Source organism: Pleurodeles waltl, chromosome 5, assembly GCF_031143425.1.
Source record: "Pleurodeles waltl isolate 20211129_DDA chromosome 5, aPleWal1.hap1.20221129, whole genome shotgun sequence".
In the NCBI taxonomy this organism is placed as follows: Eukaryota; Metazoa; Chordata; class Amphibia; order Caudata; family Salamandridae; genus Pleurodeles; species Pleurodeles waltl.
Window position 1 is genome coordinate 237,399,368 of NC_090444.1, and position 16,886 is coordinate 237,416,253.

Below are 16,886 nucleotides of genomic sequence, written 5' to 3' on the forward strand. Positions count from 1 at the left end.
TACAAAACAATTTTGTCCACTTTCCTTCATTTTTCTGAAGGAGATGTTCACATACAAGAAGTGGATTGTTGAGCAAGCCAGATACCAGGAAGAAGAATGACTGGAACTTAGAGTCCCACTCCACAGTTCTGGGGTGCCATCTTCGAACTTCCAGAGAGGGCAGTCTTGTCCTATCACAGCAACCAACCCCAGCAACAAGAACGCCCGCAAAACAGCAACAGAAGAATTGGATCCAACTTCTGCATTGGCTTGGTTTCAAGTGGCAGGTCTTAAGTCCAGTGCAGAGGCGAAGACAAAGAGAGTGAGCAAGTGGCAGCACCAATGGCAATTCAGTGGATGTTCCAGGAGTATCTGGGTGATGCGAAAGAGGTATGTGGATCAAAACCCATTGGTGTATTGGTATGGTAAGATCCGCCAATGGCCAGAGCTCAGCAGGCTGGCAATGAAGTATCTGGCTTGTTCTGTAGCCAGTGTGTCTGCTGAGCATGTGTTCAGTGCAGCTGGTGCAGTACTTACAGTAAGAAGGACCAGTCTCTTGCCTAAAAACATAGAGAGATCGACCATGATCAAAATGGACAAACATTTCATACCAGCTGATTACACTGTTCTTGAAACAGCACAGGTGGAGGAGCAGGATGGTTGGTCAGAATCAAGTGTGTTAGCTGACCGACTTCAGGGTGAACCACCTGAGTTTGATGATGAACTCTACTTCCCGGGCTGAGTATGCCAGTGCTACCATAGAACTTTTAAATTATTTTCTTTGCAAAAAAAGTAGCTAGTGGAACACTATGTTCAGGTCAGATTTATGCTACCTCATCCTGTTTTTGTCACATGTATCTGTGTATTAGAGTATTGGAGTTGGACCAATGTTCACAGAAGAAGCCTCCTCAATTCCTTCATGACATTGGAGACAGTGCCTGCCTCCCTTGCATACCTATCCTTTTTTTGCATCACTTAGCAGGGCTGCCCCAGGAGTGCCAATACCAAATTCCAATATGTTGCCCTAATCAAAGATACAACTGTGTACCTAACCTACCCGTGCTTGGATTTGAAGAGGTGGCTTTAACTAATTACAACTATTGCAACAATAAGTGAGTGATTGTGAGCAATGATTGATTAATTATGTGGTGGCAGACAGTGAGAGAGGGTGTTCAATTAATAGTAAATGTGATTTTGATCAATATTTTGTGTCTGATGAATGATCATTTTTTTCTTGGAGGTAATTGGCCTTTACAAACTTACTTAGCAAAGATTTACCTGTACAGTGGACTCCTTTTTTTGGGTTCTTTAGGAACCAGACACTTAAGTTAACAAACACAAATGTATACAAAATACTGCATTTCTGTTTCTGTACTTGTTCTTCAACAACAGTGTACTACACATCTATCTTGCTCGAGTTGGACTAGGACAAATTACTCAGGGTAAAGAGGAGGATGGAAGGACTCAGGGTGGGACTACCTCATCAACAGTTAGAAGAAGGGGGTTACTGACTTCAAATGGAAACAATGTAGAGATGTGTGTTAATTTAGGAAATGCTGATGAGTGTGTGTTGCCCTGGTCTACAAAACAGTTTCTGTTTTACAATATGCAGGCCTTCTCCTCTCCTGCATGAATGAAAGGGAAAAGCTGAGCTTGGTTCAGATAGGCACCAATGAATGATGGACATTCAGAAGAGAATGCAGATGCACTGCCCAATTTGGCAACACCGTATCATTTTTTCTTTCAACAGTCATACTTTTTAGAACTGGGTGGGTTCATTTCACTCTGCCATCATTCATTTTTTTCAAACCTAGATGATATAACGTTTAGGTATCTTGGGGCTCAGAGGCAGAAGGATGGTTAGCAATGCATTCCTTTATTTCCTTCCACAACAGATAGATGATGATGTGCTGCTCATTGCCCTGATGAATGCTGATGTTGTGTTATGTTTGCTCACTATTGCTCAGAATAATTTACTATTGTTAGGTTTGTTATGTGGTATTCTTTGATGTGTCATGGTGGTAGTAGTCTGGTCTCTGTGTTTCTAAAGCCATAAAATAAATGTATATATATAACCCACTAACTCTTGTTTTTTCTTTCAATATACTTTCCTTTTGATCCTTTTGATTAATCCTACAGCTGGAGATCACCTGCATGGAAGTGGGACCCCGCGGTGATGCCTTCCTTGTTAGTGCACTTTCACTATCATAAAGAAACCCTCCAGTAAAATGTTGGAACTTTCTAAGATTGACACAGGGAGCAGCCGGCAGCCATCACTTTACCCATTCAGGTAGGAGAACTCTGGGGTGAAGTGAACTACTTTACTTAGTGCGTAACTAACTTCTACTGCAGATTAGATAAGTGCTTGTTTATCTATGTTTCTGTATGCAATATAGGGAATGGCAGCATCCCCTCCTAACTAGCACACACTTAGAGATAGACTAAAAAGACAGGCTGCATGAAAAGGTGTCAGGGCAAAGTTAAAATAAATACAAAAAAGCTTCACACAAAGTGGATTATAATAATGTCCCCTTCATTAACATATAAAATATAAATAATAAAATGTAAAAACCACCCTCTCCACCCACCCCTATCCTACATATTTCCCCATCCCCAACCAATGTCCAAAATAAATATGTCCATGTCCAAATTATAATTGTCCGTAACAAAAAAAAATCAAATGCCCCTCCCAAATTCCCACCCTCTCCACCCACAACTTCCACCCACCAAAAATAAATGCCTAAAAGAGGGCATTTTCTACGAGTGTCTCCAGATGTTGAATGCGTGTCTCGAAGCGGGCCATCCGATGACCCAAGTGCGCCAGCTTGCACATCATGTGGCGATGGTGGAGACACTATGAAGAGGGGGGGAAAAGAGACGGGCAGCTTCAAGAGGCCAGCAGCAGTGGTGAAGCCTGGAGGCTGGAGGTGAAGGCGTTTGGCAGGTGGAACTGGGCCCAGGTCCAGGATCCAAGGGCATGTGTTGGCCCTCCTTATCTGCCAGCCGCTTATAATGTGCCCCGATGGCCTCCAGTCTCTGTCGTCAGGCCACGATCTCCTGCCGGGTCAGTGGTGAAACATCAGGAATAGCTATATCAAGAAATAAAAATATTTAAAAAGACAAATCATAAAGAACCTTCTGTGCAAACACTTGTTTTTTTCAAATTACATAGTGGCACAGTATAAGTACATTGCTGCTGGTCCCCTAGAGCCATTGGAATTTGTGATGCGATGATGAATAGGAAAGTCAGTCACAGGGAGGAACATTATTTACACAACACACGCCTTACATAAAATCACTGACTGGCTGAAAGGAGGCAGCATAAGATTTAAAAAAGTGATTTTTTTTCTAGTACAGGATTTCCTAAAACACTTTGTGAGGAAAAAATAAGAACTCTGTTTAATGAGCAAGGCATTATCCACTATGAAGTATAAGTATTTTATTCTTGTTGTGCTAAATGACTGGAAGCTTGCTAGCTAGCGCATTGGGTACAAATTTACTACTCTCTGCAGTCTGCAGCTGGGGCAACTGCATAGACAAAATGTTATCTTTGATTCCAAGGTACCTGCGTCTCTACAAATGCCTTTAAATTCTACCCTGACTCCAAAGAGCCATATGATGATTATATGTCTGTCACACAGGTCATGTATAACATGTAGATAATGGATATCCTGTCTGGTGTAAGTAAACAATGGGAAAAACAATGCACTGCAGTACAGGGAAAGGAACGGGATTTATACATTTTATTGTGCATGTTCGTCACAGAGTATCCCATCCAAAAAACACAAAATCACAGATACTTCAGCCCACTTTACTTCCTGGCCTTACCCTCAAGCTGTCCGCCAAGATCTGACCGCCGGGCGGCCGCCAATGCAGCTGCACTCCCGCCGCGGTCATTATGAGATCCCCGCTGGGCCGGCGGGCGGAAACCTGCTTTCCGCCCGCCGGCCCAGCGGGGATCTCAGGCGCAACACAGGAGCCGGCGGTGTTGCAGCCGTGCGACGGTTGCAGTTGCGACTCCACTTACCACCAGCCTTTTCGTGGCGGTTCAAACCGCCAGGAAAAGGCTGGCGGTCAGGGACTCGTAATCCCCTGGGCAGCAAGCAGCGCTGCCCAGGCGGATTATTACCGCCCGGGGCAAATGTGGCGGGAAACAGCCGGCCCCGGCGGTGCGACCACGGCGCTTCCGCCGCAGTCATAATTCCCTGGATTGCACCGCCAGCCTGTTGGCGGTGCAATCGCCACAACAGCCCTGGCGGTCCCTGCCCGCCAGGGTTGTAATGACCCCCAAACTATTTAAATCAAATACATTCACTTGGCAGTAAGGGAAGGAAAAAGAAACTTGACGTAGGGACTTATTTAGTCTAAAGTTTGGCTGAGGGATACTCTGTTACAAATGTGACAGATATCCTGCCTGCCGGCGGACGGGATATCAGTCACATTTGTGATGGAGTAACCCCCTTCGCAAAACTCTAAATCAGACCCTTAGTCTGCTGCAGCAGGGTAAGATACAGGGAAGAGGCCGGGTGGGTAAGGTGGAGGTTTTGCTACAGAATAGTATTATTCACTGAGGATGTAGCTTAGGCTTAGTCAGTAACTGTAGCTGAAGCAAGAAATTGATGAAAGTCAAATTTGAACAAGTGTAAATGCATTATGGAAGCTATACGAAGTATGACCACTTGTCTGGGTCATAACAGTTGGGATATGTAAACATTTTTTTTTCAATGTGGACAGAACTTAGGAACGAGTAAAGGAGTGCGCTACTAGGGGAGGTGACTGAGTGGGCACTGGGAGGCAAGAGAAGGACATTATGCTTTTGTTTTTGTTTGCAATCCATTGAAAGCTTTGTAAATGCCACATTAACAGAAGCAGATACAAATTGCACAGCCAACACTGCGGCATAGGATTGAACAATTCTGCAGTTGGGTGGAATGATGGCCCATGGGTTGTGACTCACGACCTGCCATGGGCAGGAAGGCCATGGATGATGATTGATGGGTGGGATCTGGCTGACTCACAGTGTGTAAACTAGTAATTATCAATAACCAAGCAATGTGACTTATAATCACCCATCCCGGTCACTGCATAGACTCCACCTTCAGGTGCTGCATCTGGTTCACTGGTGTTGCTGGCTCCGGCACCAGTGGTCTGTGTGGCTAGAAAAAAATTGCACATTTTAGTTGCCAGATACACACCTGCACCACATGACTATAGTTAAGTTCACAGTATCTCCTCTCCCATCTAAAATATCACTTTCAGCATTTTGCTGGTTGACAATGTTAGAAAAGCCAGTAGTCAAGCCAACCTTAGTGGAGGGGCAGAGATAGGATGATGACTGTGAGTCATTTGAAGTACAATGAAGGGGTAAAATACATTTGTCAAAGAAGGATACGTGGTTTGGTTGGCAATTTTAATAAATGCAATGGGACCCTCCGCATACTAATTTACTGCAATGATACACTGTCATCAAAACTGCTGGGATAAAACAACACATGCAAAAAGAACAGATGATAGACGGAATGCTGAACAAATCAAACATTCACCCCAAGTCACAGATCTGGGTTTAAACATCAGTTTTTGTGCTCGCTGTGCCATTCCAGTTTGGACCTAGCCATATGCAAATTAGTCTTGACCCTGCTCCCCATTGGAACAGTCCAGCCCCAACTGCCAGACCAGGTTCTCCTAGATCAGAAACAAGCATGTTGGGACAGGTTTTGCGGTATCACCCCTCATCTTCCAGGCTAGCTTGAATCAGGTGGCATAGCGTGCACACAAACCATGCCTGGGCAAGCATACCTTTCCCATTTAGGGAGACAAATGCAACACAGCATTGGGGGTCACCATAACCTTGGCCACTCTTGCGTCATTTGAGCTTGAGCAAGAAATAGAAAGCCTTCTCAGTGAACAAGTGTAGAAGAGCCTGCTTGGATCTGGAAACTCTATAATCTTCACAGTAGACTACCCAATCTAGTGTCTTAGTTTTACAGTACCAGTCCATAGGGTTTATTAAAGTTAGGGGAGAGGGACAGCATAACCAAGCAAAAGAAATCTTAAGCTACATATTAGTACAGAAACTGAAGGAAGTCAGCTACAGAAACAAGAAATGTTGAAAAAACGATAATGTAGGGCATGATAACAAGAATAAACATTGAACAGAACAAAGAACATTTGAAAACAAATTCAGAGAAAGGAGGAAAAATTAATCTAATTGGGAGAGGTAAAAGTTAAAGAAATAAATATAAACAATAACTTACTGGGGCCATCTTAGCTGTCTGCCGCAGCGCTGATGGTGGCAGTGGAACTTCCACCCACCACAGCACTGGTGGTGGTACCCACCCTGGTCCCAACCCTCTAATGCCCTCTTCTTGCCCTTGGGAGCTGTTGTAAGAAATAAAGAAGATAACAAAAATAGATTTGTGGTACAGCTATTCTCTTAGAAAATATTTCAACAGGCAAAGGCAACACAGTAACATACTGACATTGTACTTTTTTTAATCAGACTGCCTATATATTCGAGTTGACCTATTCCTAATTTCTGAAACCTTACCTAAACCCTATTTCAAATTTGCTGAAATACTGGAAATACTAATGCAATGCAACAAATAATCTTTGCATCGCAAATCGTATTTGTAACCCCTTTTATTGGGCCATTTCAGTCAGTTTCCCTTTTCAATGCATAGATGCATGCTTACATTACTGGAAGATTGCTTGGGTATGTACGAGCATAAAAAGAAAGACACAGAGAAAGCTAACTCACTATATATTACTTACTACTTCTACCACAGTACCACTATATTAATGACAGAAGAACAGAGGCGTCAGCATAACTTCTTAAATATCCACCCAAGTGAGCACCTACAGCAAAGAGCAGAACTAGGTAGCACTGAGCACCTCGCTTTCTCAAATTGGATCACACAATATTTGTAACATTACGTTACATGAACTTAATTTACCGCTAGATGTGAGTAACATACTATTTGAAAAAAAACAGCATTCTAGGGTAGGACCTAACAAAATTAGTAGTAATTAATTACTAGTACTCACTGTACCCTGCAACCTAGACCCCCCAAAGATTAAGCAGGTCCCTCTCTCAGTCCAGGATATCGGCCAGAGGCCGCATCAGCTGCTGCTGAGTGTGCCAAACCCCAGTACGTCAGCTGACACAAAAGCGCCCCTCCCCCCCTCTGGTTAAAGCCAATGTTTCTGCAGGCCGTACCCACTCCTGGGCCTGCCGTCTGCTTCCAGCATGGAGGAGAGGTGATGCTGCACAAAAAAAGTGTGGCTACCTCCTCCTCACTAAAAATGGTGCAAGGCTGCAGCCCTATTGGTGTTGGCACCCACAGGTTAGCTCCATCCCTGCACTGGCACTGCCTCTTTCCCCACGTGCTGCTATAGTAACGAGTGGGATATAAAAAAAAGACAGGGTGAAGAAAAAGAATAGAAAGGGAGAAATTAAGTTAGGGGAAGTTAGGGTAAAACTAATTAAAAAGGGCAAAAATGTTACAGAAAATAAAAAAAGAAGCAGAAACGTAAAATTCACGAACACAAACACACACTATGGAAATAAATGTAAAACAGGGGAGGATAAGTTGGATAAAGTAAGGACAGCTAAAATAAAGTAGGGATTGAAAAGTAGGTCCGGCACCATGCACAGAATAGGAAAAACAAAATGGCCGCGCGCGGCGAATGCTTGGTACTGTTCACGCTTGTGTTGCAATGCAGAACTCACGACTCGCACCAGTCAGCGCGAAGGCGCAGGCAGGCACTTAATTGAGGAAGGCCTCAGATGCATTCTGTAGGTCTTGTCCTACCTGCCAGGCAAGTGGAAAGACAGGGGGGGAAGTGAAAGGCCCTCCTACAAACATGTCCAATCATTGGCACCCCCTTTGAAAGGGTGGACGTTGACATCACTGGGCCTGTAGACCACAAGGGAGCCATGGGCTACAGATTTGTTCTGTTCTTTGTGGACTATGCTACCCAGTACCGGGAAGCTATCCCTCTATGGACTGTGACTGCACCCAGAGTGGCCTGGGCACTGATGGGGATCTTTACACATATGGGGTTCCCCAAGGAGGTGGTATTTGACTAGGGTACCAACTTCATGTACATGTACATGAAGGCTGTGTGGAAGGAGTGTGGGATAACCTACAAGTTTTCCACTCCTTACCACCCCCAAACCAGTAGGTTGGTTGATAGGTTCAACTGAATACTCAAGGTCATTATTATGTGCCTAACCGAACCCACAAGGTGTAAGTGGGATGTCCTCCTGTCATGCCTGTTGATTACATACAGGGCGGTACCACAGAAGGAAGTTGGTTTTAGCACCTTTGGACTTCTGTACATGCACCCTGTGTATGGGCCTCTCAGTTTGAAGGAGGGCTGGAAGCAAGCTCTCAGGAGTGCCCCCCATGATGTGGTCATCTAAATTCTGGCTCTTCACAACCAAACTGCTTGCTTCTGGAAGCTTGCTCAGGAGACTCTGGAAGCTAGCCAGGAGTACATGAAGTGCTGGTATGACCAAAATACTAATCTGGCTGAGTTTCAGTATGATCAAAAAGAGTGGGTAATGGAGCTCGTGGAGCCCCAAGCTCTGCAAGACCACTAGTCTAGCCCCATGATGTGATGTAGTGCACAAGTGAGATCATCTACCTGGTGGACCTCAAGACTCCTAGGAACTCTTTGAGAGTCCTACATAATAATCACTTCAAACCCCACTTCAAGAGGTTTGAGATTACCATGCTCCTAGTTACCAATGATGGAGTGGAAGAGGAGAGTGAACCTCTCCCTGATCTCCTATCTTCCAAGGAGCAGAATGGGTCAGTGGAGGGTGGCAGCCTCTCCCCTATACTGACCCTAGATCAGCAGAAAGACTCCCACCAGTTTCTGGGGCAGTTTGCGCCTTTGTTCTCCCTTACCCCATGACTCACTAAATGGTGTACCTATGATGCTGACATTGGGGACAGCACACCAGTGAAGAACAAGAGTTACAGGGTTTCCGATAAGGTTAGAGCCAGCATTAAGGAGGAGGCCTCTAAGGTGCTGTCGTTAGGGTTAATTGTGCCATCAAGCACCCTTTGGTCCAGTCCAGTGGTATTGTTCTTCTAGGCTGCCCCTCCAAGTGTCACAGGTTCTGTGTGGACTACCATGGGCTCAAATGCAGTCACCAAGACTGACGCACACCCCATCCCCCAAGCTGATTAGTTCTGAGATTCACTTAGAGCTGCCAAGTTACTCAGCACATTTGACATAATGTCTGAGTACTGGCAAATTTCTTTGATCAAGAGGGCATGAGAGGTATGCATTCTGTACACCAGAATGGCACTTCCAGTTCTGGGTCATACTTCCTGGCACCTTCCAAAGGTTGGTCATCCAGGTCCTGGCTGGATTGGAGAACTTCAGTGCCGGGAGCTGGAAGGATCACCTGTGCCACCTTAGGAAATTGCTTCAGGCTCTGCTGAGGACAGGCCTGATTATCAAGGACAGCAAGTGCCAGATGGGGCAGGGCCCTGTGGTCTACTTGGGTCACCAAGTGGGAGATGGCAAAGTGCAGCTCCTCCAGGCTAAAGTTGAGACCATTCTTGTTCGGGAACCCCAAAGAACTAACAGAAGTGATGGCTTTCTTAGGCCTCACTGGGTATTACAGGAGTCTCCTCTAGGGATATGCACCATTGTTGCCTCCTTAATAGAGCTGACGTTCAGGAAGCAGACACATCAGGTGATTTGGACAGAGGCATGTCAGAAAGCTTTAGACATCCTGGAGGAGGCCATGTGCATAGCACCAGTGCTCAAGGCCCCTGACTTCTCCCAAGAATGTATTGTTCAAACCAGTGCCTCAGAGCAGGGTGTATGGGTCATGCTCCCGCAGCTCAATGAAGAGGGCCCTGGTCTACCTGTAGCTTTCATTAGCAGGAGGCTACTTCCGGAGAACAGAGATGAAGCACAATAGAAAGGGGAGCCTTTGCTGTCGTCTGGGTGGTAAAGAAGCTAAGGACATACCTGTTTGGTACTTATTTATAGACTCAGAGAGACAACAGGCCCCTCAGATGGTTAATGCAGATGAGGGGTGAGAATCCCAAACTATTGAGGTGGTCCATCTCCGTACAGGGAATGGACTTTACAGAGGAACATCATCTTGGAACAGACCACACTAATGCCAATAGACTGTCCAGGTTCTTCCACCTTAGTTAAGAGAACTCCCAAGGGGATGTGTAGCTCTCCCCACTTTAAGCTGGGGAGGACACATGTTAGACCTGGTATCCTTGTGTGATTTCCGCTCACAGTTTTGCCTTTTGACCTCCTGTTTGCTGACTTCGTTTTTGTTGGCTTTAGGGCTCTTGGAACTTTATCACTGCTAACCAGTGTTAAAGTGCATGTGCTCTTTCCCTAAAACATGCTACCATTGGCTTATCCACAATTTGCATATTTGATTTACTTGTAACTCCCTAGTAACGTTGCACTACATGTGCCCAGAGGATGTATATTAAATGCTTCTGGAGGGACTGCAGCACTGATTGTGCCACTCACTTCAGTTGCCCTTCAAACAGGACCCAGGCCTGTCATTGCAGAGCCTGTGAGGGCAGTTTTGAAACTGCTATGTCGAGCCACTTGCCAGGCTCAAACCCTCCTTTTTAATACATACACGTCCCTCCTAAGGTAAGTCCTGGACAGCCCCAAGGGCAGGGTGCAGTGTATTTAAAAATATGCTTTTCAACTACTGCAAGGTCTATCTCTCCATAGGTTAACATTAAGGTTGCCTCGTTACACTTTATAAGTTTAATTTTGAATTGAGAAGGGATGCAACCCCCAAGTTTGGTGTCTCTGGATTCACAATTTAAAATCACAACTTATGGTGAAGTCGGATTTTAAATTGTAATTCTGAAAATGTTACTTATAAAAAGTTGGCATTTTCTTACTTTAAATCATCTAGAGCCACATGTACGACCAATTTTAGCAGTTGCAAATGGAGAATCGTTCTGTTTGTGACTGCTAAAAAGGGGTGTAACATGTATCAACCATATTTCAGGAGTCAGTATCATATTACTAAGTTGCAAAATAGACTTTGTGAGATGCTATTAGGAACGGGCGTGCATAGGACGTCCCTTCCTAATAGCGAGTCGCAAGGCAATGTACGATTGTTTTGCGACTTGAATGCAGTCAAAAAACAATTGCAGTTTACCCCCTTCTTCAAGTAGGTGGTAAGCCAGTCGCAAATGGGAAGGTGTCCCCAGTGGACCTCTTCCTTTTTGTGATTGGAAGCAAAAACATTTTATAAGAGCAGGTCCCACATACCACAGACTACTCTTAAAAAACAAAACTGAAATGTTTCTTTTTTATTTTTGAAACACATCCTGTTTTCATTTAAGAAAAAGGGCTGCTTTAAAACAAAAGTTCCATTATTTAAAAAGCAAACACAGACATGGGGGTTTGCTGTCCCCAGCAGGCCACCATCCCTGTGTTACTGCCCATTCTCAATGGAATGCAAATTGCGGCCTGCTTCGTGAATATTGATGAGGCAGGTCAATTAAGACTCCATTGGGAATCATTAACTGTGTGTGAGACACATTAGTACAGTTCTTTTTGCAACTCGCAAATTGTGAGTCACTAAAATTCACATATTGCGAGTTGCATAAGGAAATGGTCGCACATGTGACCCCTCGAGCTTTCTGTCTGTCCCTGAATACACATCTGGGTGGGTGGCAGCTGGGCTCATGTGCATTCCCTCCAGACAGCCACACAAAGGGAGCTTAGGTGTGATTGAGTAGCCATCTGCATGTTCATGGGCCATCCTGGGCAGGATGGGAGGAAGAAGTTGACACTTATACCTGAATGGGCTATGTCCTGAGCAAACACAAAGAGCTGCATTAAACAAAGGCCTCTCTTTGAAACTGTTCCCACTTCAAAGGCACAACTTGGAATAAGTACTGGACCTGAGACACCCTCAAATCAGTAAACTTCTGGACCTGAGGACATTCTGCCAGGAATAAGGACTGCTGTGCTGCTGAAGAAACTGTCATTATGCTGAACTCTGCTGGACTTTCCTGGATTCCTGCTTTGTTGTACCTGCCCTGCTGCCTGCTGCCCTCTTTACCTGGGAGTGAGGACTAGACCTGCAGCTCTACTTCCACAGAACCTATGTAACCCCAACGGCTTGTTTGCTTGCCTCCTGTTCTGATGTCTCATGGACCTCAAAGACTTCACTCAAACCTGCTACAGCCTCTGTACTGTAGTCCTAACCTGCCAAGTGGTGCCAATCCGGCCCTTGCCCCATCGAAGTGGGTTCCAATCTTCCACTGGTCCTATCAAATATTCATGCATCGTCGTCGCTGCGCCGGTCTGAACCGAAGCATCTCCCCTCGATGCGAACGCATCACCGCTAAGGACAAAGGCATCCCATTGCCAGCTGCAAGGCTCAACAACGATGCATCATTGCTTCCATCGCAAAGGGTTTGATGCTGCACCACTGCTCGAGGACATCGCATCGATGACTGCGCAGCTCGACAATGACACATCCCCGACTGCGCAGATCAGAACCAAAACATCACCTTCACATTGTCCACTATGTCCCTCAAATCGGATCTTTATGGATAAATCCCTCCAAACAAGGTACTTTTTCAGTGGGACAAAGTTGGTCCCTGGTCCTGGCCCACACTCCATCGCAGTTGGCCTGAAATTTTGGAGTTAAGTTTGGAGTCTAGCACAACCAGATAGCCCCGGATGGCACTTTAAATTTCTAAGCACTACATTTGCAGATATTCTTTAAAAATTCATGTTTCTGCTTATTGAATTTCTGTCATTTGGGGGGTCATTACAACCCTGGCGGACGGTGTTAAAGGTGCGGCAATACCGCAAACAGGCCGGCGGACAAAAAAGGGAATTATGACCCTGGCGGAAACCGCCAACAAAGACAGCCACTTTAACACACCGCCCGCCACGGCGGTACAGACAAGCAGCGCGGTGGTCACCGCCAACAGGCAGGCGGAAGACAATGTACCGCCCATAGTATCACAACCTACCAATCCGCCACCTTTTCCGGGGCGGATTCACCGTGGATAAAAACACGGCGGAAACTGTTACTGCAATGGGAAAACCGCTCACCTGAACACATCCCACGAGGAAGGAGGACTCCATGGAGGCGGAATTACACATTCTACCGGCCCTTGTATTCCTACTCATCTACGAAGAGCAACGCCGGCGCGGGCGAAGACAACGGTGAGTACTGCACCTACGACATAGGGGAGGGGGGAGGCAAAAGTTAGGGGGACACACACGAAACACCCCCACCCTCGCATATTTCAACACACACACCAATGCATTTACAAAAATCACAGTAACAACCCACAATCCCCCCGGAAGAATGCAAAGACAAAACAAAATCAGTTCAAACATTGTAATGTATCAATATACATGTTTACAGATATATTATAAAATCATTCAAAAATATATACATTACGAGAAGTAGTGCAGATATGCACATATCAATGTCTGTGCACCACTCGTCCAAAAATGCATGGGCGAGGCCCACAAAAGATACCTGTCCACAATCGGAGAGAACACTGCCGGGGCATCAGATAGAAATACTACAGGCACCTCAGGGGGAAGGGAAGGGGGGCGGCACCTCAGCCGGATGAGTGCAAAGCCAGATCCACGACGGGGCTCCATGCCCATTGATGTATCCTGGGGAGTGCAAAGCCACAGTCTCTCAAGTCTCTACAGTGGGTGGTTTGTCCACTGTACCATCCTGGGGAGTGCAAAGCCACAGTCTCTCAAGTCTCTACAGTGGGTGGTTTGCCCACTGTACCATCCTGGGGAGTGCAAAGCCACAGTCTCACAAGTCTCTACAGTGGGTGGGTTGCCCACTGCTCCATCCTGGGGAGTGCAAAGCCACAGTCTCTCAAGTCTCTACAGTGGGTGGTTTGCCCACTGTACCATCCTGGGGAGTGCAAAGCCACAGTTTGGCAAGTAGATAACAGCCTCCACTGGCTCTGGAGGGGGACTGGTGCCCAGACTCGATTAGTTTCCACGTGAAAGTTCCTGTCCCGTCACTGTCCCAGCTGCACATGGATGACGATGCTTGATGTGGCGGTCTTTTCATTCTTCCCCGGTGCATGCCCTGTTCAGCGGTGCTTTGCCATGGCGGTCTCTGGACTGTTCAGCGGTGCCTTGCCATGGCGGTCTCTGGACTGTTCAGCAGTGCTTTGCCATGGCGGTCTCTGGACTGATCAGCGGTGCTTTGCCATGGCGGTCTCTGGACTGTTCAGCGGTGCTTTGCCATGGCGGGCTCTGGACTGTTCAGCGGTGCTTTGCCATGGCGGGCTCTGGACTGTTCAGCGGTGCTTTGCCATGGCGGGCTCTAGACTGTTCAGCGGTGCTTTGCTATGGCGGTCTCTGGACTGTTCAGCGGTGCTTTGCCATGGCGGGCTCTGGACTGTTCAGCGGTGCTTTGCCATGGCGGTCTCTGGACTGTTCAGCGGTGCTTTGCCATGGCGGTCTCTGCACTGTTCAGCGGTGCTTTGCCATGGCAGTTCAGGACTGTTCAGCGGTGCTTTGCCATGGCGGTCTCTGGACTGTTCAGCGGTGCTTTGCCATGGCAGTCTCTGTACTATTCAGCGGTGCTTTGCCATGGCGGTCTCTGGACTGTTCAGCGGTGCTTTGCCATGGCGGTTCAGGACTGTTCAGTGGTGCTTTGCCATGGCGGTTCAGGACTGTTCAGCGGTGCTTTGCCATGGCGGTTCAGGACTGTTCAGCAGTGCTTTGCCATGGCGGTCTCTGGATTGTTCAGCGGTGCTTTGCCATGGCGGTCTCTGGACTGTTCAGCGGTGCTATGCCATGGCAGTTCAGGACTGTTCAGCGGTGCTTTGCCATGGCGGTTCAGGACTGTTCAGTGGTGCTTTGCCATGGCAGTCTCTGGACTGTTCAGCGGTGCTTTGCCATGTCGGTCTCTGGACTGTTCAGCGGTGCTTTGCCATGGCGGTTCAGGACTGTTCAGCGGTGCTTTGCCATGGCGGTCTCTGGACTGTTCAGCGGTGCTTTGCCATGGAGGTTCAGGACTGTTCAGCTGTGATTTGCCATGGCGGTCTCTGGACTGTTCAGCGGTGCTTTGCCATGGCGGTTCAGGACTGTTCAGCGGTGCTTTGCCATGGCGGTCTCTGGACTGTTCAGCGGTGCTTTGCCATGGCAGTTCAGGACTGTTCAGCGGTGCTTTGCCATGGCGGTCTCTGGACTGTTCAGTGGTGCTTTGCCATGGCGGTCTCTGGACTGTTCAGCGGTGCTTTGCCATGGCGGTCTCTGGACTGTTCAGCGGTGCTTTGCCATGGCGGTTCAGTACTGTTCAGCCGTGCTTTGCCATGGCGGTTCAGGACTGTTCAGCGGTGCTTTGCCATGGCGGTCTCTGGACTGTTCAGCGGTGCTTTGCCATGGCAGTCTCTGGACTGTTCAGCTGTGCTATGCCATGGCAGTTCAGGACTGTTCAGCGGTGCTTTGCCATGGCGGTTCAGGACTGTTCAGTGGTGCTTTGCCATGGCAGTCTCTGGACTGTTCAGCGGTGCTTTGCCATGGCGGTCTCTGGACTGTTCAGCGGTGCTTTGCCATGGCGGTTCAGGACTGTTCAGCAGTGCTTTGCCATGGCGGTCTCTGGACTGTTCAGCGGTGCTTTGCCATGGCGGTTCAGGACTGTTCAGCGGTGATTTGCCATGGCGGTTCAGGACTGTTCAGCGGTGCTTTGCCATGGCGGTTCAGGACTGTTCAGCAGTGCTTTGCATGGCGGTCTCTGGACTGTTCAGCGGTGCTTTGCCATGGCGGTTCAGGACTGTTCAGCGGTGCTTTGCCATGGCGGTTCAGGACTGTTCAGCGGTGCTTTGCCATGGCGGTCTCTGGACTGTTCAGCGGTGCTTTGCCATGGCGGTTCAGGACTGTTCAGCGGTGATTTGCCATGGTGGTTCAGGACTGTTCAGCGGTGCTTTGCCATGGCGGTTCAGGACTGTTCAGCGGTGCTTTGCCATGGCGGTTCTGGAACGGGCATTGGTGTGTGGCATGACGTTCTGTCATTGCCCAGCGGGGCTGTGGCAGCCGGGGCCCTCCTGGGCACTGACTCCGGCGGTGGTCTCCTGACCAGTGACGATACTTGGGCCCTCCTGGGCATTGACTCCGGCGGTGGTCTCCTGACCAGTGACGATACTTGGGCCCTCCTGGGCACTGACTCTGGCGGTGGCGTTGGTCTCCGGACCAGTGGCGATACTTGGGCCCTCCTGGGCACTGACTCCGGCGGTGGTCTCCTGACCAGTGACGATACTTGGGCCCTCCTGGGCACTGACTCCGGCGGTGGTCTCCTGACCAGTGACGATACTTGGGCCCTCCTGGGCACTGACTCTGGCGGTGGCGGTGGTCTCCGGACCCTGACAATACTTGGGCCCTCCTGGGCACTGACTCCGGCGGTGGTCTCCTGACCAGTGACGATACTTGTGCCCTCCTGGGCATTGACTCCGGCGGTGGTCTCCTGACCAGTGACGATACTTGGGCCCTACTGGGCACTGACTCTGGCGGTGGCGGTAGTCTCCGGACCAGTGGCGATACTTGGGCCCTCCTGGGCACTGACTCCGGCGGTGGTCTCCTGACCAGTGACGATACTTGGGCCCTCCTGGGCATTGACTCCGGCGGTGGTCTCCTGACCAGTGATGATACTTGGGCCCTCCTGGGCACTGACTCTGGCAGTGGTCTCCGGACCAGTGGCGATACTTGGGCCCTCCTGGGCACTGACTCCGGCGGTGGTGTCCTGACCAGTGACGATACTTGGGCCCTCCTGGGCACTGACTCTGGCGGTGGCGGTGGTCTCCGGACCAGTGGCGATACTTGGGCCCTCCTGGGCACTGACTCTGGCGGTGGTCTCCTGACCAGTGACGATACTTGGGCCC

General features: G+C 48.2%; 1 long non-coding RNA gene across 2 annotated transcripts in view; it reads right to left on the minus strand.

Annotated features, from left to right (window-relative positions):
- Nucleotides 1-2,241: 2,241 nt before the first annotated feature.
- LOC138297240 (uncharacterized) overlaps nt 2,242-16,886 on the minus strand; it is a 69,395-nt gene continuing 54,750 nt past the window's right edge. The window contains exons 1-3 of one of the 2 annotated variants that reach the window (XR_011203961.1): nt 6,234-6,348; nt 5,076-5,135; nt 2,242-3,068 (exon numbers count right to left, since the gene is read on the minus strand). This is a non-coding gene — a long non-coding RNA (uncharacterized lncRNA). Of the gene's footprint in view, nt 3,069-5,075; nt 5,136-6,233; nt 6,349-16,886 lie in introns of those variants that run through there. The other variant, XR_011203960.1, reaches the window with a different exon arrangement.